The sequence below is a fragment of the Vicugna pacos genome, chromosome 15 (genome assembly GCF_048564905.1).
Source record: "Vicugna pacos chromosome 15, VicPac4, whole genome shotgun sequence".
NCBI lineage: Eukaryota > Metazoa > Chordata > Mammalia > Artiodactyla > Camelidae > Vicugna > Vicugna pacos.
In genome coordinates, this window is record NC_133001.1 from 28,896,966 (window position 1) to 28,923,128 (window position 26,163).

At 43.3% G+C, this 26,163-nt stretch overlaps 1 protein-coding gene across 2 annotated transcripts in view; it reads right to left on the reverse strand.

The window, feature by feature from the left end:
* CAMKMT (calmodulin-lysine N-methyltransferase) overlaps positions 1–26,163 on the reverse strand; it is a 429,706-nt gene that overhangs the window by 16,654 nt on the left and 386,889 nt on the right. Inside the window, exons 13-14 of one of the 2 annotated variants that reach the window (XR_012059061.1) lie at positions 2,348–2,400; positions 1,091–1,516 (exon numbers count right to left, since the gene is read on the reverse strand). The gene's annotated coding sequence lies outside the window, so the exon portion shown is untranslated. Of the gene's footprint in view, positions 1–1,090; positions 1,517–2,347; positions 2,401–26,163 lie in introns of those variants that run through there. The other variant, XR_012059060.1, reaches the window with a different exon arrangement.

Consider the following 26,163-nt stretch of genomic DNA (forward strand, 5'->3'; position numbering starts at 1 on the left):
TTGAGTACAAATAATTATTACGATAAAAAAAACCTGACTATAGTTGCTAACACTGTATTGTACGATGGAAATTTGCTAAGAAGGTAGAGCTTAAATGTTCTCACCAAAAAAAAAAAAAAAAAGGTAAACATGTGAGATGATGGGTGTGTTAATTCACTCAATGTGGGGAATCCATATGAATATCAAATCACCACATTGCACACTTCAAATAGCTTACAATGTTATTTGTCAGTTACACCTCAATAAAGCTAAAAAAAAACCCCCATATTAAAAAACTCTGGGCATTTGAGTGGTCTCCACTTTCTTGTAATCCTACAAATAGGTTACAGCAGGCATTATTTCCCCAGCTGGAAAAATGTGCAAAACCGGGGCTCAGGGAAGTCAACAGACCCAAGGTCTCCCAGCATTTGGGGCTGGAGCTGGAATCTGATTGTTGGAATCGTGCACCCCTTTCCACCTTCTCCTTGGCTTCCCTCTGTCTCACTCAGTTCACAGCCTCTGACCTTCTCCTCCCACTCTAGTGGTGGAGACTTGTGCTGGGAGTGAGAAAGCCCAATTTACCAGTGAGATTGTACTAAGAATGGGCTTCAGTACCTATCTAGGGCCCCAGGTGGCTTCTGGGGCCTTTTCTGTATCCCCAGCACAGAGCTTGAAACAGAGGGATGCTCCGTAAAAGGGTGCTGAAGTGAGTTAACTTCTGGTGCTGCAATCTTAGTACTCCTGAGCTTCGGGCATGGAAAACCATAGCGCAGGGAGGCTGCATGAGCGACGCTGAGGTCCACTTAGCATTTTCTTTTTCTTTTTTTCTTTTTGGTAATGAAAGAAATGAAAAATGACCTTTTATTTAGGTCGTCTTAGAGAAACACATGCCAGTGACATTCAGCTGTCAGGCAAACACACCATATTCATTGATTGGAGGACACAACACACATCTGATGACAAATCATCTCAAATTGACATACACAGTTAATGCATTTCCAAACAATATTTTTGAAGATACAAGCAAGATTTCTTTAAAATTAATATGGAAATGGCATTTTCTAATAATAACAATTCTTACTGTTATTAGTCATTGAGAGTTTATGGTGTGCCGACAACTTAAACCATTTTACATGGGTTATTTCAGTACTATGGTTGTCCCTCTGAATCCACGGGGAGTTGATTCCAGGACCTGCCATGAATATCAAAATTCGTGGATGCTCAAGTCCCAGAGTCAGCCGATCCTCCGTATCCGCGGTTCCACATCCGTGGATTCCACCAACTGCAGATTCTAAACACAGTACATGGTCCATGGTTGGTGGAACCCACAGATGCAGAAGGCAGGCAGACTGTACAATGATGCTGTGAAATAGGTCCTCTCTATCACAGTTTTACAGGTGAGGAAACCAGAGTCCAGATAAGCGGCTTGCTCAAGGTTATCCAGGCAGTATGTGGAAGGGGGGAGGTCAGGATTCACACCAAGACAGCCAAGTCCAGAGATTATGCTCTCAGCCTGGGAGCGGGTCCCCTCCTCCACCTGCCAACAAACACAAAGAACCTGTCCCAGGGTCCAGGGCTCTCAGACAGCCTGGGGCTCCCAGTTGCCTCATTCCCTAGACTGATACCCCCGTCCTCCAACACGTTCACCTCCTTCAGAGTTTGGACTTTTCTTCCACTCCCCTCCTCTCCTCACTTGTTCATTCAACTTTCTTATCTTTCCTGTTTCCCACATTTTAAAAGGTGGTCTCCCTCTATTTTCTCCTGTCCCTTCCCCTTTGCCCTTGGTTTTTTCTCTCACCTCTCCAAATTGTTCCCCCTTCTTTTTTGTCTTCCCTGCAGCCTCTCCCCACCATCTCTCTCTTTCTTTTGCAGCAATGTTGGCACGACTGTAAGTCATGGGAGAAAATAACCAGGAGGAGAGCTCGGGATCCTCAGGGCCATCAGTTCTTTCTCACGTGGGATGAGTCATTCAGCCCAGGAGGGTATCCGTTCCCATTTCCTGGGCACACAGTAGTGAGGAGAAGCAGATGCTAACTGAATACCTCCCCGCAAATGTAAACTCTAATTGGATGAGGACGATCAGTAGATAGTAGGTAGTATCAGTGTGTCAGCTCTTTAAAAACATTTTTTTAAATTGAAGTGTAGTTGATTTACAGTGTTAGTTTCAGGTGTACAGCAAAGCTCCTCAGTTATACATCTATACATATTTTTTCCCCAGATTCTTTTCCATTACAGCTCATTAAAAGAAATCGAATATAGTTCCCTGTGCTGTACAGTAGGGCCTTGTTGTTTATCTATTTTATATATAGTAATGTGTATCTGTTAATTCCCAATCCCTAATTTATCCCTCAGCTCATTTAATACTCACAGTCATCCTCTGAGGGGAGTGCTAGAATTGGTCCCATTCTGCAGATGAGGAAACTGCAGGAAAAAGAAGTTGAAAGATTTGCTCAAGGTCACAAAGTTGGTAAGTAGCAGGGTCGGAATTCAGACCCCAGTGGTGGGCCTGTGTTCTCAGGCCCTGTGCTGTGTTGCTGAAAAGTCAGGGCAGGCTTCCCTGAGGAGGTGATGATGGGGTTAGACCTACGGCTAAGCAGAGCTGTGTTTGGGCTGATATAACAAAATACCATAGACCGGGTAGCTTCTAAATGACAGAAATTTATTTCCCACAGTTCTGAAGTCCAAGATCAAGGTGCTAGCACAGGGTGTCTGCTGAGGACTTCCCGGTTCACAGATGGCCATCTTCTCTCTGTGTTCTCACATGGTAGAAGGGGTGAGGGACCTCTCTGGGGCCTCTTTTATAAGGGCATTAATCCCATTCACGAGGGCTCCACCCTCATGACCGAATCACCTCCCAAAGGCCCCATGTCCAAATACCACTACAATGAGGGTTAGGCTTCAGCGTATGAAGTTCAGGGAGACATGTTCAGTCCAGAGCAAGCTGGATTATCAAATGTGCAACAAACTCTTGCTCTGCCCTCTGCCCTTGTCCATGGCAGACATCACTAGTTGATGACAGCACCCCTCTTCTGAGATGGGGACTCTTCAGATTCCTTCAGATCCCTCAAGAAGGTGCTCCAACAAGCCACAACTGATTGATCAGAATTGGACCAGGAGTTGGAACCTATTTGCCAGCCTAATCCTAAGCCAGCAGGCACTGCGTTAGCTTAGAAGCACCTTCTCTGTGTCAGTGAGGCGGCCACCATTGACTAGGCACTTGCTGTAGAAGAATTTTGACTTTCCCCATAGGGCAGTTACTTGGGCTACCTGGACTGGGTTTTCATTCTCTGGAAACAGAGTGACAGGGAAGGGGCAGGGGACTGGGGATGTCTGTGAGCTTCCAGGGGAGTTGTCATGGGATTCCTAGCCTGTAGAGCGCTTCACTGTTGGACCAACTTGGTTTCCATTCTGGGGTCCCCGAATCCTCACTGACTCACAGCCAAAGAGAAATTATGCTGAGACTGGCAGTCACTCCTGGTCCTAAACATCAGCTTCCAAACCGAGAATTCAAAACATCTGCTCAAGTGCTGACCTCCACACGACATCCCTCCTCGCAGTCCTGCCCTGACCAGCTGTGTGCCGGCAGAGCCCAGCTCCCTGGAAAAATCCAGAGCAGAGGGCAACACACGATGGGGAGGGGGGCCCGACAGCCCAAACATGGCCCCTAGGATCACTGACCCCTTAGACGGCTCCTCCATTTTATGTAAAGTCCTGCCATTGTTTTCAGCAATCACATTACATATTGTCTTTAAAAAAAATTATACATTTAATGTGGTTATACTTGTATGAATAGATCAGTATGATATAAGTGATATTTAGTAACCGATAATTACTGTGTGTTAGCCATCTGCTATTCCTGAGGGTTTCACCAAACCCTTTCATAAAAGCCAAATGATACTCTGCAGCCAAATTATATAACATTAACAGAATATTTCATATGCGAAATTCTGTACTTCTTTACTTTTCATTCAACTAAAAATGTACACAGTCAGTAACAAGCCATTTCAGCTGCATATTTATCCAAAACATTTCATAGGCAAAAAAAAAAAAAAAGTCAAGTGAGAAAAATAACAGTTCAGCCACACGAGGGCTAGGAAAAAACACATTAGAAAAGGGATCCTCATTACAATAATAAACGAGGGTCCAATTAAGGCTGCCACGTGCAGGGCAGGTCTATACTTGGCAGGGAGGGTCTGCCCTTGACTCTGAGAGCCTCCTGCACCCTCACCAACATTCCAACTGGGCTGCCCCAGCTGCTGCAGAGCAAACATCAACCACTGTGGCCACTTTAAAGTCTCGCATTCTGGAAGGTGTAAGCAGATACTGCCTTCCAGATATCTGAGCCCTTGTCTCATCACCCAGTAATCCTCACCACCCTGGTACAAGCAGCCAGACAGACCAAGCAGAGGAGTAGGGCGGAGGGGTGCAGAGGGTCTGTGTTCCACAGTCCATCCATGAGAAGACACATCTCAGCATCTGTGAACCTGAGCTCCAAGCCTGGCAGATGGGGGAGACACTGGGGTGTGGCATTTGCCCAATAAGTGTGATGTGTGGAGCCCCGACGGGGAGGGAAGGGAAGAGCTTGCCCCTGGATCCTGCAGAGGGATGAAAGGGTAGTGTAGTGTAGTAAATATTCAGACAGTGTTTACCTTCGCTGAGCCTCGGTTTCCTCATCTGTAAAATGGGAATATAATACTTACCCTTTGGGGTCATTTGAGGATTAAGTGAGATTATGTATGCCAAGTGTCAAGCACAGTGTCTGGCCCATAAAAGTCACTTACTAAAGGTTTGCTATTATTATTATTAGGTTTATGAAATAATTGAGTAAATAAAATATAACCGAATGAAACAGTAGGGAATCATGACGGAACAACACAGCAGTGAGTGCAAAACACTCAAGTACAGACCAAATTTGAGGTGTTGAGAGGTTCACAGAGTGGGGAGGTGAGCAAGGGCAATGGGAGCTGAGCAGTGAAGGCAGATTTCACATAAGAACTTCTCTGTTTCAGATCCTAAAGGATACCAGGTCACTTGCAGTCTCTGGCAAGGGTTGGGAGGCCCCTGAGGGCAGATTTATTCCTCAGGCCTCATGCTTAGCTGTGGGCTCCAGCAATCAGGTCAATGGTGGAATCTATTTATGGGAACTTGGGCGCAGTAGAACAGGCTTTCTTCCAGGATGGATAATTGAGAAGGGCAGAGAATTCATAGAGGCACTTAATGTCCCTGTGTCAGCAGTTTACTTCTAATTAATCTTCTCAGAATTGCTCTAGCCTTGTTCGCAAGAGCTTCCAACCTTTATATCCTGACTTCTTAAAGGGCCAGGGTCTTTTTTTGGATGGAACATCAAAGAACCGCCCAGATAATAGAAAACCTATTTTTAACACTGTTACTTGGCTATTTTCCCTTCTCCCGTACATCTTTACACAGGCAGGGAGAGGGACTGTGGAGGGATAAGGACATGTCAGGAGGAGAGACTGGGATGACGGATGGCAGGGCAGGGAAGGAGTGGGTAGCATTTGGGGCCTGAGCCTTGACTGCTGTGCACTGTCTGAGAATGATGGTAAAATAGGTGAAGCACACGAGAGCCTTCTTCTCTGCGATTGTCCCATGGCTGAAAATGTCCGTCTAAAGTCAGTGTTAAAATCCAATCCTCTCATAGATACAGCAGCTATTTAAAGGAGCCCTGCTTTTTAGAATGAATAATTCATGTCAGTTTGGGCATATTAGATTCTCTTAAAGTGGGATACCTGTATGTTGTATATGTTATGAACATAGTCCATTAAAACAAGTGTTAGAGAGGCTTGCACCAAAGGTTTCATAGTAAATATTGCAGCAATGCTGGATCCAAATAGAAGGCCTTGGTATTTACTGAGCATTTACTATGTACCCCTGCCCCACCCAGTGCAGGAAGTCACAGAGAATGCAAAACAAGACGTATTTCGCCTCTACAGACTTCTGTTTCCTCATCTGTAAAATGAGGTTTGGATGAAAAGATGTCTAACACAACTTCTAGCCCTGGACATCCATGCTTCTGTGGTGTGATCTGTGCCTGAACAAGACTCAGAATCTTGCTGGAGGGGCTGGGTACAGCTCAGTGGTAGAGCGTGTGCTTAGCATGCACGAGGTCCTGGGTTCAATCCCCAGTACCTCCATTAAAAATAATAATAATAATAAATGAATGAATGAATGAACTTAATTATCCCTGCCTCTAAAAATAAAAAATAAAAAAAAAGAATCTTGCTGGAAAAAAAGCACAATACACATTGTCCAATGAAATAACTATGCCGTAATGACTAGAGGTCAGGGAGGGCGAGGCCGTGAGGGTTGGGAAAGGTCTGAAAGTCTTTTCTCCAGTTCATGGGACATGGCAGGGCCTTCTAAGGTGGAGAAAGAACACCAGGGGGACCAGGGGAGGGTTGTGTCAACTTGGAGGGGCAAGCCTGGTAATGGTAGGGGCCCAGAGAATACCTGCCCAACGGGGCTGTTGGAAGATTAAGTGAGATAATACATAGAGTCCAGCATAAGTGCCTGGGGCACAGTGAACATATAATATACAAGTCCAAACAACTGCTAGGGAGTGACTGACATGGAGTACCTTCTGCTTCAACGGCGTGGGTGTGACGAGGAAGAGGAGAGAACCTTGGAGGAGCTGCTGGAGAGGCTGCAGACATGGAACCAGCAGGGTGGCCGCACTGCAGGATGGCTGTCCCTCAAGGTCAGAGAGGGGGGACAGGTCTGGCACCAAGATCCATCTCTATTTAGCTGTTTTTGTACAAAAATTCCTCACTAGGGGCATGTCAATAGCAACCCTGAGATCTTGGAGAACTCACTAGATGAAATTTGGATTAAATTGGCCTCTTGGAATGATCAGGAAGAATTTTACTTTGAAAAATGAATTTTGCACATTTTGGGGTCCTTATTATTTATTATTAACCAGGACTCAAAGTCATTTATTGTACCGTCTGTGCCCTTTGTGCTGTTACCAAGAAGTCAGTGGGCCTAGCAAACACTGAGTTTTTGAAGGTGTCTCAGGATCATAATGCTGAGAGGCTTCTTTAAAGAACTTGCCTGGCCTTCTGTGAGCTGCTGTCATGACCTTCCATGGCTCTGGATAGATTCCCAGCCAATGATATTGACATCGATAACTCCTTTCTTTGCATTCCAATTAATATTATTATTAATCATAACTATCACTTATTGAGCCTTTATTGATCCAGGTACATAAGTAGATTTTGAAACCAGATTATAAAATACCTTACATTGGTCCCATGAGATAGGTTTATTATTATGTCCATTTTAGAGATAAGGAAACTGAGGACCAGAGGGGTTAAGCGATTTGCCCAAAGTCACACAGCAGGCCAGTGGCAGAGCTAGGATGCAAGCACAGCTCTGTCTAATTCTGATTCTTAATAATGATACCCTCCTGCCTCCTAGATGATGAGGCAACTGGCTATCAGAAGTAAGAAGGGCATGTGAGGCAGATGGAGGAGAATAAAAAACGAAAGAGTTTTCAACACCACCTTGGAAAAGATAAAGGAAGATAAGGAGAGCAAACAGAACAAAGGCTTGAGGACAAGAGGCACATGGGATAGAGGGGCTGGTGCCACATGCTTTGGCAGGACATGTGCCAGGGACAGAGCCCACGTCCCACAACCCTGTGTATTTAAGAGCCACATGGGCCTGAGAAATGCCTAAACACAGGGCACCCCAGCCTTTGCTGTCTCAAGCTTCTGGATTCATTGGGGTCTTGGGGGAAAGAGGAGACCCTCACCCCAGGGAATCAAGACGCTGGAGATAGGAGGCAGCTGCCCACGACGGGGGCATCATAGAACGAAAAATTATCGGGCGTTTGGAAGGACAGCAGACAGAAAATAAAACCCCTCTTAGGTGTACATTACCTACAACAAGGCAAAGCAAATTTACGAGCATGTTATGGAAACTGCAGGAGAGGGAAATCACAGAAAGCTTCTAGTGAACAAGGAAATTGGAAATGAAAACTGGAATCTCCCAGTCCAATGCCAATTAATTTGCCTGGTGGAAAATGTTATTGATAGTGTCTTTGTTGCTGTCTTCGTCTTTCTGCTTTATCTTAGTGATTACACAAATATTCGAAAGCCTTCCAAGGGCTCAACCTCCTTGCCCCAATCCTATTTTTCCTGTAACATCTTACATTTCTTAAACGTCAATCCTCCTCCCCGTTGGAAGTTTTCTTCATGCCTGGAGAGAGATTCCTGCAGATGTGGTGGGCTCCTGGCAGGCTGAAACTGTGCTTTCCCATCTCTGGAATCCCTATTGGGCTAAGCCTGGAATAGGCAAACAGTAAGTGCTCCATAAATGCCTGCTGAGCAATGAACGTGTCTCGGTTTTGCCTTCCCTGGTGTGTGACAATCTGAGACTCACATTGAAAGGCAGCAGGAGAAGGCAGTTGGGCCCCAGTAGCTGCCGACAAGGGGCTCTAAGCAGAGGCTTGTCCCAGTGTGTATGGGTGGGCGGGTGGTCTGCTGGATGGGGAAGAGTCTGCCAGGATTTACCTGAAATCGCTGCATTTTCCCTAGGCAGACCGAGTTGAAGGTGGATGGAGGAGGAGGTAGGGGAAGCCTACCACCCAGGACAACGAAAATAAAGAACAAGACTGCACATCCTGGACCCAGCTGACCCTCTGTGAGATACAAAGATGGCTCCGGGCCTGCCTGGGGACAATTCGCTTGGTGTGGACCCCAAAGTCAGAGGAAGACTGAAGGGCAGAACAATTTCCCATTCATGAAGAAAATGAGGAGGCCGAGTGTCTTTGCAGAGTCAGCTGTAGGCAGAGGGATTTATTTATAATATTACTATTTGGTAGAAAAGAACTTACTATGGCCAAATGTAAAAAGTATTTTTTTTGATAAGTTAAAGAGATTAAGAAAAATCGGGCCGATTTTGACAGAGGATGGTGTGTAAACGAGAGGTGTTATCAGTGAGAATCTGGCACCAGCTCCATTTTGTTATGGTGAAAAATATCAGTATTATTTACTAAGAAGATTAGGGTTGAATTGGAAGAGAGGCTGGTTGTTGTGTGCAGATGGAGATAAGATAAGGATTTTACCTTCTCTGCAGAGCCAAATGCAGCACACACAGCGCTGTTATCTCGGGGCTGGCAAGCAGGGGAATATTAAGATGTACGCTGTAATTACCAGTGGCAGGAGCAAATTTCATAGCGACTATTTTCAACCCTAATAAAACGCCGGTCTTTAATTACACAGCTTTGAAATATTTTTCTCAGTTAATTGCAACGGGGGAAAATAAAATCAACCTCATATTTGAAACTGATTCTCACAGGGAAAGCCCTTGCCTGGCGCTCCAGCTGCCTCTGAGCGCCGCGCTGCGGGCCGAGGGGCTGCCTTGGCTCTGAATTTCCAGGTCCCATCGCCCCCCTTCCTCCCTGCCTGCCCCCCAGCCTTGTATGGGAGACAGAAGAAGAAAGGGGGAAGTCTTCCCCTGTAGCATTAGATCCCCACCAAGGAGCCTCATGCTCATTCCTTCTGAGAATGAAGTCTGATTCTAGAAGCTGGAGGCAGGTAGGACAGAGAAGAGAAGAAAGGAGGGAGGGGTTTCTACTCTGCCAAGGGCTCCAGACAGTGGAGCATCTGACTCCAGAGGCCTATAGAGGCTGCCATCCTTCTGGGTCCACACCTCTCCTCCTTTCAGGTTCCTAGACCGGAGTCTCCTGTCATTAACCCGTCCCTCCCTTTGGCCCTACGCTAACCGAAATAATAATAGCAATAGTAGTACTAGTTGTTATTGTGTGATAGCTCCTGTACACCAGGCACTGCCCTGAGCACTTCTGAATCCTTTTTAAACTTCCTGCCAGGAGACAGGTACCGCTATTATTTGCATTTTCATCTACATATTTGAGTACTGTTTCTGAAGTCCAGGGAGGTAAAGTAATTGGCCCAGGATCACACCCAGGGTCGCCATCCAGGTCCATCTGACCCCAAAGCCCTGCTCCTCAACGCTCAGGGTAAACTCACCTCTCCATCTTGGCTCATCAACTCCCACCTGGGACTGCCCGCAGTCACCTGGACTCCCTGCCCCCATCGCCCTCTGAGCGTTGCACCTACTTCACGCCCTTTCTGGGACATTTCAGAGACCCGTCTCACTGCCTGTAGGACAGTCTACCGTCACAGCTGCCCGCCCACCCCGCGGGCCCTCTACAGTCCCGTCCTGATGACTTTTCCTCACTGTCATCCCCTTCACCCACACAAGAACCTTCCAGTTCTGGAAGGTCCACTGTCTGCTGAAAGGAACCACACAAGCTTGTTTTCTTCCCGCCTGGAAGCTTCTCTCCACTCATCTGTTCTTCAGAGCCCAGTTCAAACTGCTCTGCTTCCTGAAGCTGGACGCCCCCTGGGCCTCACGCAGCCCCCTCGGCACTCTGGCCCTGCCCAGGTCCGACCCTCTTTCAGACCAGACCTGCTTTGCACCATTTAGGACACAACACTTTCAAGGACAGCTGCCTCTGCTACCTCCCCTGTCACACACATACCATTCACACCATTTATCTGAGACCCTCAAATTATTTTCTGAGTAGTATTTTTCAGTTACGCTTTAGCACATGTGTGTTTTGTTTTACCAGGTGGATTATAAACTTCCTGATGGCAGGAACTATGTGTGAATTCCCTTTACAATCCCAGCCCTGACTTGCCAGAGGTGCCTTTGATGGAGAAGGGGCTAGTTTTATACCTGGGTCCCATGAGGTGGAACCAGAAAAACCTGTGGGCAAGAGGCCAAGAGATGCCACAACCTAATGAGTCTGTGTCACCTTACATCACATAACCCTAATCTCCTCCCATGTGAAATGGGGACAGTAACACTCACCCTACAGAGTGTGGGGTGCTGTGACCCAAAGACTACATGAGATAAGAAGGGCTCAGTCAGGAAGCACACAAACACGGCATGTTGGCAAATAACCATCTCCTTCTCCCAGGGACTGCCAGGCTCTTTAAAGGTCATTTTCTTGGCTGGCACCAAAAAGAAAATCTCTCACCCTCCACCACTGGCCTCCGGGCCCCAGCCACGCAGCATGCTGTGGTTAGATGAGGGGATCCAGCTCCAGGGAACCATGGCATGAGCTACGGAGGAACTCTGGAGGGTCATCCCAGAATCTTCCCTGGGGCTAGTGGGAGGCAGGAAGCGTGGAGTGTAGACAGCCCATTAGATACTCAGGTCTGTGGACCATTTCTCCTTCAGGGCTAGGGATAAAGGCAGTCCCCTCCACTCAGGAAGGGCACCAACCTCACAACAAAAGGAGGCTTTATCAAAGCCCCCTACAGGACCCATTAGAATGCTTATTTGCTGCCAAACTGTTATTCACAGGAGCAAGTTGCCTTCAGGTGGAAAGCACAGAAAGTCGGATGCACAGTGCTCCTGTGGTCCGTCTCGCTGAGCTCCCCGACGTGCTCTGGGTGCTGGAAGTTTTACAAAGCAAGCCCTACATCTCCATCCAGTTACACTCTACTTTCTCAGACTTCATCTATTTAATGTCTTATGGAACTCCTCTGTACCTCACAGCTCCACTTTCCCTTCAGGTCCTTAGTGGTCTGAAAATAGATACTTAGATACACCAGGAGCCCCCTTCTCCCAGGTTTTAGGAAGACTCTTTCCTACAGAAGGGAAGAATTCTTGGGTCCACAATGGTTATTACTCTCAATACAAACATTTATCCAGTACTAACTAAATGTACCTATGCGTAAGTTTCAATTTTTTTATTATTGATAACAGTACCTAGCACTGATGGAAATTTTTTCATATGCAAGGCACTGGGCTAGAGCTCTTTACATGTGGCTTCATTTAATCCTTATAAAACCCTCCAAGGTGGGTGCTTTGATTATCCCCATTTTACTGATAAGAAAACAGAGGTTTAGAGAAGTTAAGTAACTGACAGCAGAATGCTGAATCCAGTCTCCTTCTAAAGCGGTGCTCTTACCCGCGATGTTGTACAGCTTCGTGTGGGGCCAGCCTGCATTATTTAAGTGTGCGTCCACAATGAGGAATATCTGATTATGTATGTTTAGCACACGCTCACATGTGTGTGGGTGTGTTTGTGGCAATCTCATGCCTTTCCCGGCCCTCTCGGCCATAATGACCAAGGCTTTGTGATCCCCCAGCTCTGGGAGGTCAGGGCCCCCTCAGCCCCTGTGCCCGGGCAAATAGCAGGAGCCAGCTGGCACATGCTCCGGGTCACAGAGCTCAGAGATTGAATCCCAAGTGGTTGTGTATCCCAGGCGGCAGCAGCTGGCCCTGGGGTTGCAGCCTTTGTGGGTGCTGGCTGCTGTTGGGGCTCTCACTGTTTCAGAAATGATTAAAACTCTGATACTACCTTGATAGCTTTAGGAGACACCCCTCCGTGGACTGGGTTGCTACTGGTTGATACAAAATGATATTTTTTTTTCAATCTATTTCATGGTGGCAGTAATTCAGACAAGGAACTCTCTTCGCCTTCTAGTAAAGCTTTGTGCTGCTTAGAAGGAAAAAAAAATAATCACAGAAAAGGATGAAGAGAATTTTTCAGAGAACTTATACATTAGTAACTGGGAGCTTAGAAAAATGAAACACTTTCTAAACTTCATATATTGAACAATTGGCTTTTCCTCCCTCCTGAACAATGATTCTCTCCCCTTCTTCCCAAAGCCAGGCAGCCCAAGGGAAGTACGGTGACAAAGAACACAGCCAGGGGAAGGGCTCAAAGTGTTACAGCATTTTTCTGATTTTTTCACCCAGAAGCAGTTCTATATATTGGTTTCCCTGAGCAATTGTCCTTCATTTTGCAGCCTGCTCCAGAGGGACAGAACACATAGTTTTAAGCCATAGACAAAAACTAATTTTTAGATTGTGCTGTACCTTTGTTTCTCCCACATTTGCGACGTGCTTAAGTAGCTTTGTCCCTGGCTAGAGCCTACCACGACCAAAGCAGCTCTTTCAAAGACCTGCTACTTTGGGGGCCTTCCTTTCGCCATTTTGTCTTCCCTAGGCTGCACACAACCTGAGGTCATCGGTAATAGTAATATTTTAAGAGAGTCCCACAGCATCTGATATTGCAACAGACATAGAATTCAGTAAAGTCTAAGCCACCCATTTGCCAGGGCCAGTCTGTGCTCTGATATCAATGGCCAGCCAGTAGCTAGTCGCTAGTAGCTGGAAGGGTCTGAGGCTTTGAGGGGATTTGGTGACAAGGAAACTGTGATCAGAGAACTAAGCTTGAGCATTTACTGTAAATCCTTGTAGAATGTTATTTTTATCAAAGTTACACAGGTACATAGTTTCAAAGTAAAAAAAAACGTCCCTAACTCTGTAAGGCTCATTCTCAACTCCCTTTTCACGTTCCCCAGAGGCTGCAATTTCAAATCTTTTAGCAGCTTCTGTTATTTAGTTCCATTTGTCTAAATAACAGGTTTATGCTGTTATTGCTATGTTTTCCAATTTTAGACTCCATCCCCTAACTTCCTACTAAGGAAGATGACTTTGGGGCGCTCTTACACCTCTCCCCGCACCCCTACCCCACTCACACTTGCTCCCTCCCCACCAACACTTTCTCTGCCCCCACACTCACAACATAGTTGTATCATAATTTTTGACCTGGTCAATGTTTGGTGTTTTACATTACTATGACTATGAAAATAATTATTTACTTTGGAGCTGTATGTATTCGAGATTGTATTTCCTTTCTTGTACTTTCCTTAGTTTTGGTAGCGTCAACAATTCTCTCTTTTCTTTAGTTTATTATATACTGATTACTAATTCATCTCTAAGTATTGTTTAAGTCTTCTCCGGATATGTTTACAATATTAGGAATTTTATCCATTTTGTTTCTTCCAAGAGACTTCCATCTCCTAGTTCTCTATCCTCCTGCTTCAGTCTGGACTGGACGGGGTATTGCCTCGGCTACTGTGCAGTTATTGTCTTAGGATCTTTCTTATGATTATCTCATCGATTTCCCCCAGCTTTACTCTTGCTTTCGACTCCCTGCTTCTGGCACCCAATGTCTTCCCATTTCTTCCTCTTACTCCTCCAGATGCTTCATGGCAAAATGTATGTAAGACAAGGGGAAGGTGGCATTTTTGAGCTTGTATATGAATGAGAGTGTCATTCACCTGCACTTATGCTTGGCTGATAGTTTGCCTGAGTATAGAATTCTAGGATGGAAATAATTTCCTTTCTGCATTTAAAAGCATTTCTCTACTTCCTGGGATGGCATACTGATTTTGAAATTTTTGAAAACTTGAAAACATTAAACCAGCAAAATAATATCACAATGATCACAGTGGCAACCTGTTCATAGACTGAAAACTGGAGAAAAATTGAAGGATAGGAGATCACCCTTTGGCACGTATATCTGTTGACTCTGTTAATAGGAATGGTAGCATTAACTCCCCTTCTGCAAACTCCCTTCCTTGCTTTTTCACCTTCAATGTCTCTCCTACTCTCCTGTCTATTAGCTCAAGTTGAGTCTTTTCCCAACAGCCTTCCAAACTCCTATCCACCTCATGCCTTCCTAGCATGCTTACCCTGGTCCAGTCCAGGTAAGCTGCTCTTATTATCCCCTGTTCACTTTTCCTCTTCACCAGCCAGGAATTCTCTTCCCAGAAAGTTTCCCTTTTAAAACAAATCTTACACATTTTCGAGGCCTATTTCAAAGCCCATCTTCTCCATGAGATTTGGTTACACTGATATATCTCGTTTGACTCACTCAGCCCTCCCTCCATTCATTCTCTTTGTGGTTGGAGAGATTAGAAAGGTGAAAACTACATTTCTGAAATTTTCTTGCAGCTAAGGGTTCTGGATTTGAATTCGGTTCTGCCTAACAAGATACACTCACACAAGATTTGGAATCGAATTGAATTGAATTGGATTTTGGAGTTGGATTACTCACCATGGCATCTGAAGAAGAGAATGAATGAGACCAAAGTAGAAAAGAAAAGAGTTTCCCTCAAAGCTGATGCTCAAGGGATCAATGTGTCACCCCTGAGGCTGACCATCTGGATGAACTGGGATCTTCCTACTTTGTCCATTAGTCACTCAGTGCATATTCGCTGAATGACGAAAGAATTAATGAACACTAGAAGGCTGCTAGAGATTTCAAGGATCGAGGTACTCATTGACCCCCACCCTCAAATAAAAAGAAAAAGAAAAGAAGAGGATGTTTCAGTAAAAGATCTTGTCCTGGGGGGTCATCACCTACAGTGGTGGCCAGGGGGTTGATGGCAGACATAGGGGCTAGATGGTTAATTAACCTTGCACATCCTATATACAGAGTCCCCTGAGCAGTTCTGCCTGGTTGGAGGCATTTTTGTTTTGTTCCTTTTGGAAGTAAGTTTCTCTGCCCACAAACTCCCCTCAGTTCCTTTCCCACTTGCAGGAGTCATGGGAATATCACTCTATAACCACAACACGTCTGGAGGCCCCAGATTGAGCTCTGGGACGTCTCGCATTGTTCTCCAGGGAGTTCATGCATATCTGCCATTATGTCACTTCTGACACAGAGAAGAAAAGGAAGACTCTGTGGAGAGCGATTGATAAGGCAAGGACAACATGTTCCCAAGTCGGACAAGTCAATCTTCCAGCTACTCACAAGGAGTTCGTTGGAAAAACTAAATCTACATACCATCTCAAATTCTATCTGTGAGGAGGCAACAAATACACGATCAAATATATAAACAAATCTTTCAAAATTACATGCAGCCATTAATGAAGTAACCACTGGCTAACCGCGAGCTCACCAGGAATCCTGAGGAACCCGAAGGGGCAGAGGAAAGCAGGACAACCAGAACCAGGAGCAAGAACTAAGTTATATTAACATGTTTGAGCACCTACTGTGCACTGTTTTCAAGTACATTATCTCATTTAATTCATACGTTGTGCGTTTATAGATTCTCAATTCCATTTTGCAAAGGAGGAAACTTAGGAGCAAGAGGAGTTAAGTCACTTGTCTGAGGCCACACAGCTGGTGTCTGAGCTAGGATTCAGACCCGAGCTGTTCTATTTCAAGTCATGGGCTCAGTTTCGGTCTCTGTGCACTTGTATGCGCCCCAAACTACAAACAAATGGTGAGAACCAGGGAAGAAGATGGAAGAGGCAAAATGTCCATTAATAGTTTTAGGATGAGTGCCAAGGGGCACGGTAAATGGGTAAGGATTGTTTATTCTAGGAAAGGTTGTATCTTATGACTTGCGGTCAACTCTTTACTCCAGGGACACGGATGAAATTTAGAGAAGCAGGAGCTCCAGGAGGAGTTATATGAATTCCTTAAGAGCTCGTTGACCCTGGAAGAGATTCTCTTCAGTCTGGAGTGGGCTGGGGAGGCTTCCAGAAACTTGGAGGCAGAAAGGGGCATGAATTCTTTCCCCCACCTCATCCAGAGTACCTCTATTGTATTAAAGTAGGTTCACTGGTTTTCCCCAACACAGAATAGTTTGAAAACCAATATGGCCCTGCACAACTTTGAATCAAGCATCTCAGTAAGACTTCCATCATGTACTCACATCATCATTCACTCAACTGGTGAGAATTTATTGAGTTTCAACAAATACTGAGCTTTGTTCTTAGCCCTGTAACCCTTAAAAGAAAAGAAGTTACTTATTCTCTACCTTAAGAAGCTTACCATCTTAGAGAACAGACTATAAACACGTAAGGCATTTAAGGAACAATTCACAGTAGGAATGATTAAGTGCCCAAAATAATGATATGGGCTATACAAGTACTATATTTATTTATTTATATTTATTTTCAAAGTAAATGGTATGGTTAAAGTGGCAAGTTTTATTACACACACACACACACACAACCCCCCCCACACACACACACAGAGTAAATGGAAACTTAAGTCTTTCATGGGAACCAAGATAGAAATTTTTAGTAGAGACCAAACTGCAGTCATTGGTCATCTTAAAACCATCATGGACAATGGCCATCTTAATCTGAAGCCCCCGCCACCAGGTCATATCTAACATATTAAAATTCCCTTGCACCCACACGAAATACACATATGTTTTTTCCATATGAAACATTTACCCTGAAATGCTTTTTTTACTTTTAAAATTATTTGGCTAAGAGTGACTCATTTAGGTCATAACTGACAATTATTTTCTGGCCAGATGATGCTTACTCAGAAATCTGGGGAAGGGGCAAAATCTAATTTCCAAATTATTTTCAAATATGATATTTTTATGAATAGTAAATTTGACAATGACAGGTTACAAAAGATGACATATTGAAGATATATAAGCCAGCAAATATTAATTTTGATTTTTCAGGTTTTCTTTTAGAATCAAGAGCCAATAAATCTGTTTTATATATGATTGTTGAAAAGGAAACATGTAGACCCTAGGATTGTACCCAAGTGCCCATGGATAAAAATGACCTGGATGTGGTATAGAGGACAAAAATAAGACGACTAATCTGATAAAAATATGTCTGTCTGTATATATATATATATATATATATATATAATATGAAACGAAAGCTTCCTCCACTGATTTTTTCCCCTCCACTGAGAATCACACAAAATGTAAAAAGCACAAAAAGTATGAAGGGTACTGATTTCCACTAGAATTGGTCCTTCATCTCATGCTCTCAGAATTACGTAGGTGTGCTGGTACCCAGAAGCGGGAGGATGAGCCTGGTGGCCACGGGGCAGCCTGTAGAGCCTGAGCGCCCAGGAGAAGGGAGGGGACAACAAGGAAGGATATCGCACACTTTGCTTGGTCATCACAAACAGCCTCTAGTTTCTGGCAAAGTGACTGGGGACCCCTTTTCCCATACCTGTCCTTCAACTCCCCACCAGTTTCGGTCCCTGTAAATCAAACCCATTATCTTCTAAACACTAAATGTTAGACGTACCTTAGAAGCACTTGCCAGCTTAAGTATTTCATGTTTAGACAAACTCATCCTTCCATCGTGGAATGATGCCCCAGATGAATGCCTCCTACTACTCTCTCCACACCTTCAGGAAGACACCAGGGCTGCGTGGCCGATTGTCTACAACACTTTCCATTTACCACAGGCAGGGATGCGGGGAGAGGCGGAAAGTGGCCTAGGCCTCAAGGCTCCAGGCTACGGTGTGGGCCCGGCTGTGCTGGGTTTGCTGGAAGTCGCTCCCAAAGTGGGCTGTATTTAGTCGCGGAGACACATGCGACGATTGAACACAACCACCTAGAGGTAGATGAGGAAGTCCCGGGTTGTGTGATGGCCGCAGCAATTCAGAGAGGAGAAGGACGGAGCCCCCCAGAAATTATGGTCGTTGAACCTGGCAGGGTTTGCCCCGATGTGGGCATGCTTGAGGCTGTTTATCTACCCTGTTGAATCACTCAGGTTTTCCAAGTTTCTATCACATTATGGACTCTTTCCTCTCTCCCCTCCTCCCAGAAATATTTGCAAGCTTCTTTAGTCATTTGTGTGTCTTTATGTTATCAGGGCTGGAGGTGTATCTTCTCTGATAGATAATGGCCCTCAGTTAAGACTGGCAAAAGCTATTTTGCTTGATGTATTAGCGCCCTATTTTAGAATAATCCTATTCCCTTGATTCTTTAGTATTTACAATTTTTGTAAGTACCGATTATATTTTCTAAGTCAAAGTGGGGTAAAATTAGTGCATTGTATCCTGTTGTTGCTGCTTTCTGGAATAGTCAGTCTTACATATTTGAACAATACCACCCTGGTGTAATTTTAGAAGGTAAGAGCTTGATTCTTTAAGAAAAAAAAAAAACCACTTAGATGGGCAGTGTGAGCTCTCTCTGAGGATCCTCACATTAGGAGTGTTTTACGTATAGCACACAAAAGGAAAACGCGTAAGGAGGGGGATCAGGGCTCATCTGAGCTGAGAGCTGGACCTATTGTGGCAAATGGGCCCGTTTCTGCCAGCTGCACACCGTCAGCTGGGTGACATTTGAAGCCATCTTCCATTAACAGGCTTGCGGTTTGGGGGAGTGACTGGCGGGGGCAGGCGGAGGGCACGTAAAAAGTCAGGCCCAAATAGAAGCGGTGACCCTCCCCAGCTACTCAAGACTGTGCCTTTACCATGCAGTCCCATCAACTTTGGAGCAGCCCTTGTGGGCTTTGGACCTCACTGCTTTGGATTATCTAGAACTCCTGAAATAAATAACTAGTGATTTCCAAGTGAGCAGTGGCTTTAGGTGTTCCGATAGCTGAGTAGAGGGAGAGAGGAACGTGAGCTGGAATACTCAGGGAAGGCTTCCTGGAGAAGAAGGAGAGAGCCTGGAAAGGTGACCAGGGTTTAGATGGGCAGAGCAGAGGACAGAGGCAGAACCTGACTGGGCACCCGGTGTGCTCTGGTCCCAAGCGTGGCCCTTGTTTGGCTGTGAAAGACCATTCCCTTGGGAACGTCTTTGCTGCCAGCTTCTTATCTGTTGTGCTACACTGATCACTTCAGAGTGTTCATCCATGCCTCGCCCCTTTTTTGAAAACTTGAATTTCAAAAAGCACCATAAAAGCATAGAGGATAACATAACAAATGCCCTAGTCATCTGAAACAGGAAAACGGTCTATTGTATCTACTCACATCTTTTTATAATGAGATGACTTTTACAATAATATATTCTCCCCGTCCCTCCCCAGTCTCATCCTCCTGTAATGAATTTGATGTGTAGCCAGTTTTAATGCTTATACTCTTTAAGTACGTGTCTTTTTCTTGGCCTATTCAAAGACTATTTCCCTTTATTTTTTATCAGGAGGTGAGTGCAGCAAGTGTCAGACTCTAAATGGGGAATTGGCCGAGTGGGGGCAGTAGGACAGAGGAGGCTGGAAAACTGGGGACCCTTGACTCACAGCAAGTGACCCTCAATGTTCCTTGGGACATAGATCACATGCCTATTTTTTTCTTTTTTCTTTTTTTTGATTTACAATGTTATATTAGTTTCTAGTGTACAGCATAGTGATTCAGTTATACATACATATATAATGTGTGTTCTTTTTCATTACAGGTTACTACAAGCCATTGAATATAGCTCCCTGTGCTAAACAGTAGGACTTTGTTGTTTATTTATTCTGTACATAGTAGTCTGTATCAACCAATCCCAAACTCTTAGTTTATCCCTCCCTCCCCCTTTCCCCTGGTAACCATGAGTTTGTTTTCTATGTCTGAGTCTCTTTCTGTTTTGTAAGTAAGTTTGCTTATATCGTTTTTTTTAGATTCCACGTATAAGTGATATCATATGATGTTTGTCTTTCTCTGACTGACTTACGTCACTTCATATGATAATCTCTAGGTCCATCCATGTTGCTACAAATGACATCATTTCATTCTTTTTTATGGCTGAGTAGTGTTCCATTGTATACATACCACATTTTCTTTATCCATTCATCTGTCAATGGACATTTAGATTGCTTTCAGGTCTCAGCTATTGTAAATAGTGCTGCTATGAACACTGGGGTGCATGTCCCTTTTCTAATTAGAGTTTTCACCTTTTCCAGATATATACCCAGGAGTGGGGTTGCTGGATCATATGGTAAGTCTATTTTTAGTTTCTGAAGGAACCTCCATACTGTTCTCCATAGTGGCTCCGCCAGTTTACATTCTTACCAACAGTGTAGGAGGGTTCCCTTTTCTCCACATCCTCTCCAGCATTTATTATTTGTAGACTTTTTGATGATGGCCATTCTGACCAGTGTGAGGTGATACCTCATTGCAGTTCTGATTTGCATTTCTTGAACAATTAGCAAGCATCTTTTCATGTGCCTATTGGCCACCTGTATGCCCACATGCCTACTGAGGCTGTAGTATTAGGAAGAAATTCAAAATCTTGGTGTGTTAGCTACTTCTTACTACTTTTGGTGAAGTCCTATAGCAGAGAAGAGATGGAGATTGAGCAAGAGAAATGTCTGTAAGCACCTTGCTTCTCCTACGTTCTCTCCTGACAAACAGGTTTTGCACTCAAGAAGGATAGAATTACTTAAGACAGAGCAATAGATTGAAGTTGGGTGGAAGGTAAGGATTTTCAGAATCAAAGATTGTGTTCAGACAAGGTTTTGGCTTAGGATTGTTATCCCAGGAACTCACTGGAAGCAAACAGACAGGAAACCTGCTAAAAAATGCCAAGACTGGTGACAGCAACATGGGATGGCCTGTTCTACCTCTACAGTAATCCCCCAGCTCCTGAACCAGCCCCCCAAGTAATGTGTTCTAAAGCTGCGTGGCCACCATAAAGAGTTGTTCCCCCCAGTGCCCACCTCAGATGTGGCTGTAAGGACAAAGAACAAGGAGATTCTCCAAGAGTGCAGATTTGCCAGATTAGCTGACAGAGGATCTCACAACCTTCAGCACGTGGAGTCCAGAAGATTGTGATATGTGCTGTGGACCGTAGATCAGTGAACACTGTGTGTGTATGCATGTGTGGCTACCTCTTTTTTTCTTTTCCTGAATGGGGTTTCTTAATTGTATTTGGGGGTGTTCTGGAGATAGATAGTTTATTTTTGCCCTTTGTCATTGCACCTGGACATGGGGCAGAGTTCAGATGCCACCACCTCCCTTCCCCAGTGGCTCCTGGAATATGGCACCTGGTTCCACCATATCGGAACTTGATTGACAAGAATTTATATCATTCAGATATCCTGGACCCGGATCTGGATGCTGTAACCGAATGAGATTGTGAGTTGGCTCTTTCCTGTGTGGGGGATGAATGCATTTCACATGGGTAGGAGCATGTTTTATACTGAGTATGTGGGTGGGCAAAGGGATGGACTGCAGTGCATACTGTTTCTCACTGTGAAGGACGAGTTAATCAGTAGACAGCATTCATTCTCATCTCCTTCCAGAATACCTCCTGTACTGCTGAGGGTGGAAAGTTAAAAATTAAATTTCTAGAACTCTCTTGCAGTTAGGATTCTGTATGAATAATAGGTTTTACTAATTATATGTACTTAATGCAACATTTAGAAGCTAGTGTGGCACAGCCCATGTTCCAGTTTTAGGCTTCTTTTTCTGCTGGCAAGCAAGGTTGTGGAGATGCCATGGTGCAGTATCCATTGTATGTGTGTGGGCGGGGAGAGCAGGGGGAGCTACTGAAAGATGTTTACAAAGGTGGTAACAGCTGGACTGTGTCTAATGTCCAGGCAGTTGTGACTATGGCAGTGGTTTCCAGTATAAGCTTCCTGATTCTGGAATCACAGCTATGGCAGTGAGCTCTTGAACTCAGTATTTCCCTGGTGGCCTCCTGACACCCTGCTTCTGTTTTTAAGCCAGAGGTAGTAGCAACTGGACTAGATAGTCTAGGAATCTTAGAGGCTCAGTCCAAGGTTTGCTCCTCCAATCTTCTAGAGATTTCATAAACATCTAATTCTCTGTATCAAATATCTGGAATGGACTTTGTTTCCTAAACCCTGACTGATTTAACTGTCTACACATAAAACTTTCCCCATTCTTCTATGCAGAGCCCCAGTTTTGTCCTGGTGTTCACCTTTCCCTCACCCCCGTGTTACTTACTAATCTCAGCCAGTCTTGGCAATCCCATTTTCCTTGTTGGAGTTGGTTTGGGAAAGACCACCGATGCAATTCTGGACAAGGGAGATGCCCAGAGGGGAAGTCTGCAGAGAGGTTTGGTTAAGAGATTTTTGCTTTATACTCGAGATGCAGAAGACAGAAGTGGCCCTTCCCTTTCACTGGATTTTGTTGTGTCTACATGTGGTACCGGGGATTGTGGTAGCCACTGCAATGCTCAAGAGAGGAGTTAGGCTGAGGAGAACACATTTAAGACTGCTGAATGAAAAGACAGATAAACCGAAGCCCTTGATGACGTATTTAAACTGCTGAATTAAACACCCTGGAAATGCCCTATTTCTAGGCTTCTTATTTTGTTGAGATAATAAATCTCTTCATTACTGAAGAGATTTTGAGCAGGAGTTTCTGTTACTTGCACTCAAAAAATCCTGACAGTGTATCCATAAATAACTATATATTTTATTACACCTATAATTCACAAATAAAATAATATGGTTTGTAATGTTACATAATTCTTTTCTCCCCTACACTTTTTCCTTATCTATGCGTGTTGATACCTTTAAATTCAATCCGTCCATTTTAACCTCTTTATTGTAGTTTGTTGAATAAACATAGCACACAGTTTATTCCCTTTTTTACTAATGGATATTTGGATTGCTTCCAATTTTTTGCTCTTACAATGCTGGAATGAACATTCCTGTAGCGTCTCCCTAAACACATATGCAAGTATTTTTCTAGGATATTTAACAGATAGACCGACTGGGTCATAAGATACGCACATTTCACATTTTGCTAGATACTGCCAAGTTGATCTCCAAAGTGGCTATGCCAGTTTGCATTCCCACTAGCATTGTGTGAGAGTTCCTATTTGCCATATCCTTTTCAACAATCACTATTTATTTTCTGCTAATCTTATGTGTGTGAAATGATCTCTCATTGTGATTTTAATTAGCCCTTCTTGATTATTCTGAGACTGAACCTTTTCATATGTGTTTTTAGGCTATTCATGTCTCTTAACGTGAGTCACACACTTTTCTATTTGCTTGTTTGTAGTTCTTTATTCTGAATAGTACTCTTTTGATTGTAATACACGAGGTAAACATCCTCTCGCAGTCTACTGCTCAGCTATTAATTTTGTTTATGGTGTCTTTTGTTCCATAAAATTTTCCATTTTGATGTCACATTTTTTTTCATCCTTTTCCTTTATGATTTCCCTATGTGCATGTGTGTGTTGTGTGTCTTCTAAAAAAAAAGCATTACATATTTTGTGGTCACAAATGCATTTTCCTGTATTTCCTTCAGATAGTTTTAAAGTTTTATATTTATTTTTTAATTAATAAACTTTATTTTTTAGAGCAAAGTTCACAGCAAAACTGAGTGGAAAGTACCTCCTGTCCTCAGACATACACAATCTCCCCCACTGTCAACATCCTGTACCATATGTTACAAATGATGAACATACGCTGCTACATCGTGATCATGCAAAGTACACAGTTGACATTAGGCTTCACTCTTGTTACAGTCCACTTTATGGATTTTGACAAATGTATAATGACCTGCATCCACCATTGTAGCATCATACAGAATAGTTTCACCACCCTCTGTGCTCTGCTTAGTTATCCCTCTCTTCCCAGTAACCTCTGGCAACCACTAATCTTTTTACTGTCTCCTTGTCCAGAATGCCATACAGTATGTAGCCTCTTCAGATTGGCTTCTTTCACTTAGTAATACGCATGTAAGTTTCCTCCATATCTTTTCATGACTTGATAGCTCATTCGTTTTTAGCAAGGAATAGTATTGCATTGTCTGGAGGTACCACAATTTATTTATGCAGTCATCAACTGAAGGACATCTTGGTTGCTCCCAAGCTTTAGCAATTATGAATAAAGCTGCAATAATCATCCATGTATGTGGACATAAGTTTTTAGTTCATTTGGGGTAAATTTTAAGGAGTGTGACTGCTGGATCCCATGGTAAGAGTATGTAAGTTTTGTAAAAAAAATGGCCAAACTGTCTTCCAAAGTGACTGTACCATTTTGTATTCCCACCAGCAATGAATGAGAATTCCTTTTACTCCATATCGTTGACAGCATTTGTTGTCAATGTTTTTTTTAAATTTTGGTCATTCTAATAGGTGTGTAGAGGTGTCTCACTGTTTTAATTTGCAATTCCCTAATGACATATGATGTTGAACATCTTTTCATATGCTTTCTTGCCATCTGTATATCTTCTCAGGTAAGGTGTTTAAGTCTTTTGTCCATTTTTTAAATTGGGTAGTTCATTCTTTTATTGCTGAGTTTTCAGAGTTCTTCATATAGTTTGGATAACAGTCCTTTATCAGATGTGTCTTTTGCAAATATTCTCTCTCAGTCTGTGTCTTGTCTTCTCATTTTCTTGACACTGTCTTTCATAGAGAAAAAATTTTAACTTTAATGAAGTTCAGGTTATCGATTACTTCTCTCATGGATCATGCTTTGGTGTTGTATCTGGAAAGTCATTGCCAACCCAAGGTCATCTAGAAGATTGTATCAGTAATCGAAAACCTTCTGACAAACAAAAGTCCATGACTAAAGAGCTTCAGTGGTGAATTCCCCAAACATTCAAAGAAGGATTATTACCAATTCTTCTCAGACTCTTTCAAAAAATAGAAGAGCGGGGAACCCTTCCAAACACATTTTTACAAGGCCAGCATTTTTCTGATACCAAAGCCAGAAAAGGATACTATTTAAAAAAAAAGAAAATTATAAGCCAATATCCCTGATGAACATAGATGCAAAAAATTTTAACAAAATATTAGCAAACCAAATTCAACAGTGCATTAAAAAGATCGTACACCATGATCCAGTGGGATTTATCCCAAGGATGCAAGGATGATTCAATATCCACAAATCAATCAACATGATACACCAACAAACTGAAGAATAAAAACCAAATGATCATCTCAAGAAAGGCAGAAAAAGCTTTTGACAGAATTGAACATCCATTTATGATAAAAACTCTCAACAAAATGAGTACAGAGGGAACATACTTTAACATAATAAAGGCCATATATGACACACGAATAGCCAATATCATACTCAGCAGTGAAAAGCTGAAAGTATTTCCTCTAAAATCAGAAACAAGACAAGGATATCCACTCCTGTTATTTCTATTTAACATAATATTGGAAGTCCTAGCCACAGCAATAAGATGAGAAAAAAATAAATGGAATCCAAACTAGAAAGGAAGAAATAAAACTGTCAGATTAAATTATACTATATGTGGAAAACTACTAAAAAACCATTAGAATAAATGAATTCAGTAAAGTTGTGGGATACAAAATGCATATACAGAAATCTGTTGTGTTTCTATATACTAATGATGAAATATCAGAAAGAGAAATTAAGAAAACAATCCCATTTATAATTGCATCAAAAATAATAAAGTACCTGAAAATGAATCTAACCAAAGAGGCAAAGACTTCTACTCTGGAGACTATAAAACATTGATAAAAGAAATTGAAGATGATACAAACAAATGGAAGGATTGCCATGCTCATGGATTGGAAGAATTAATATTAGTATGACCGTAGTCCTCTAGGCAATCTACAGATTCAATGCAATCCCTATCAAAATATCAAAGGTGTTTTTCATAGGACTAAAACTAAATAATTCTAAAATGCATATGAAAACACAAATAGCCAAAGCAATCTTAAGAAA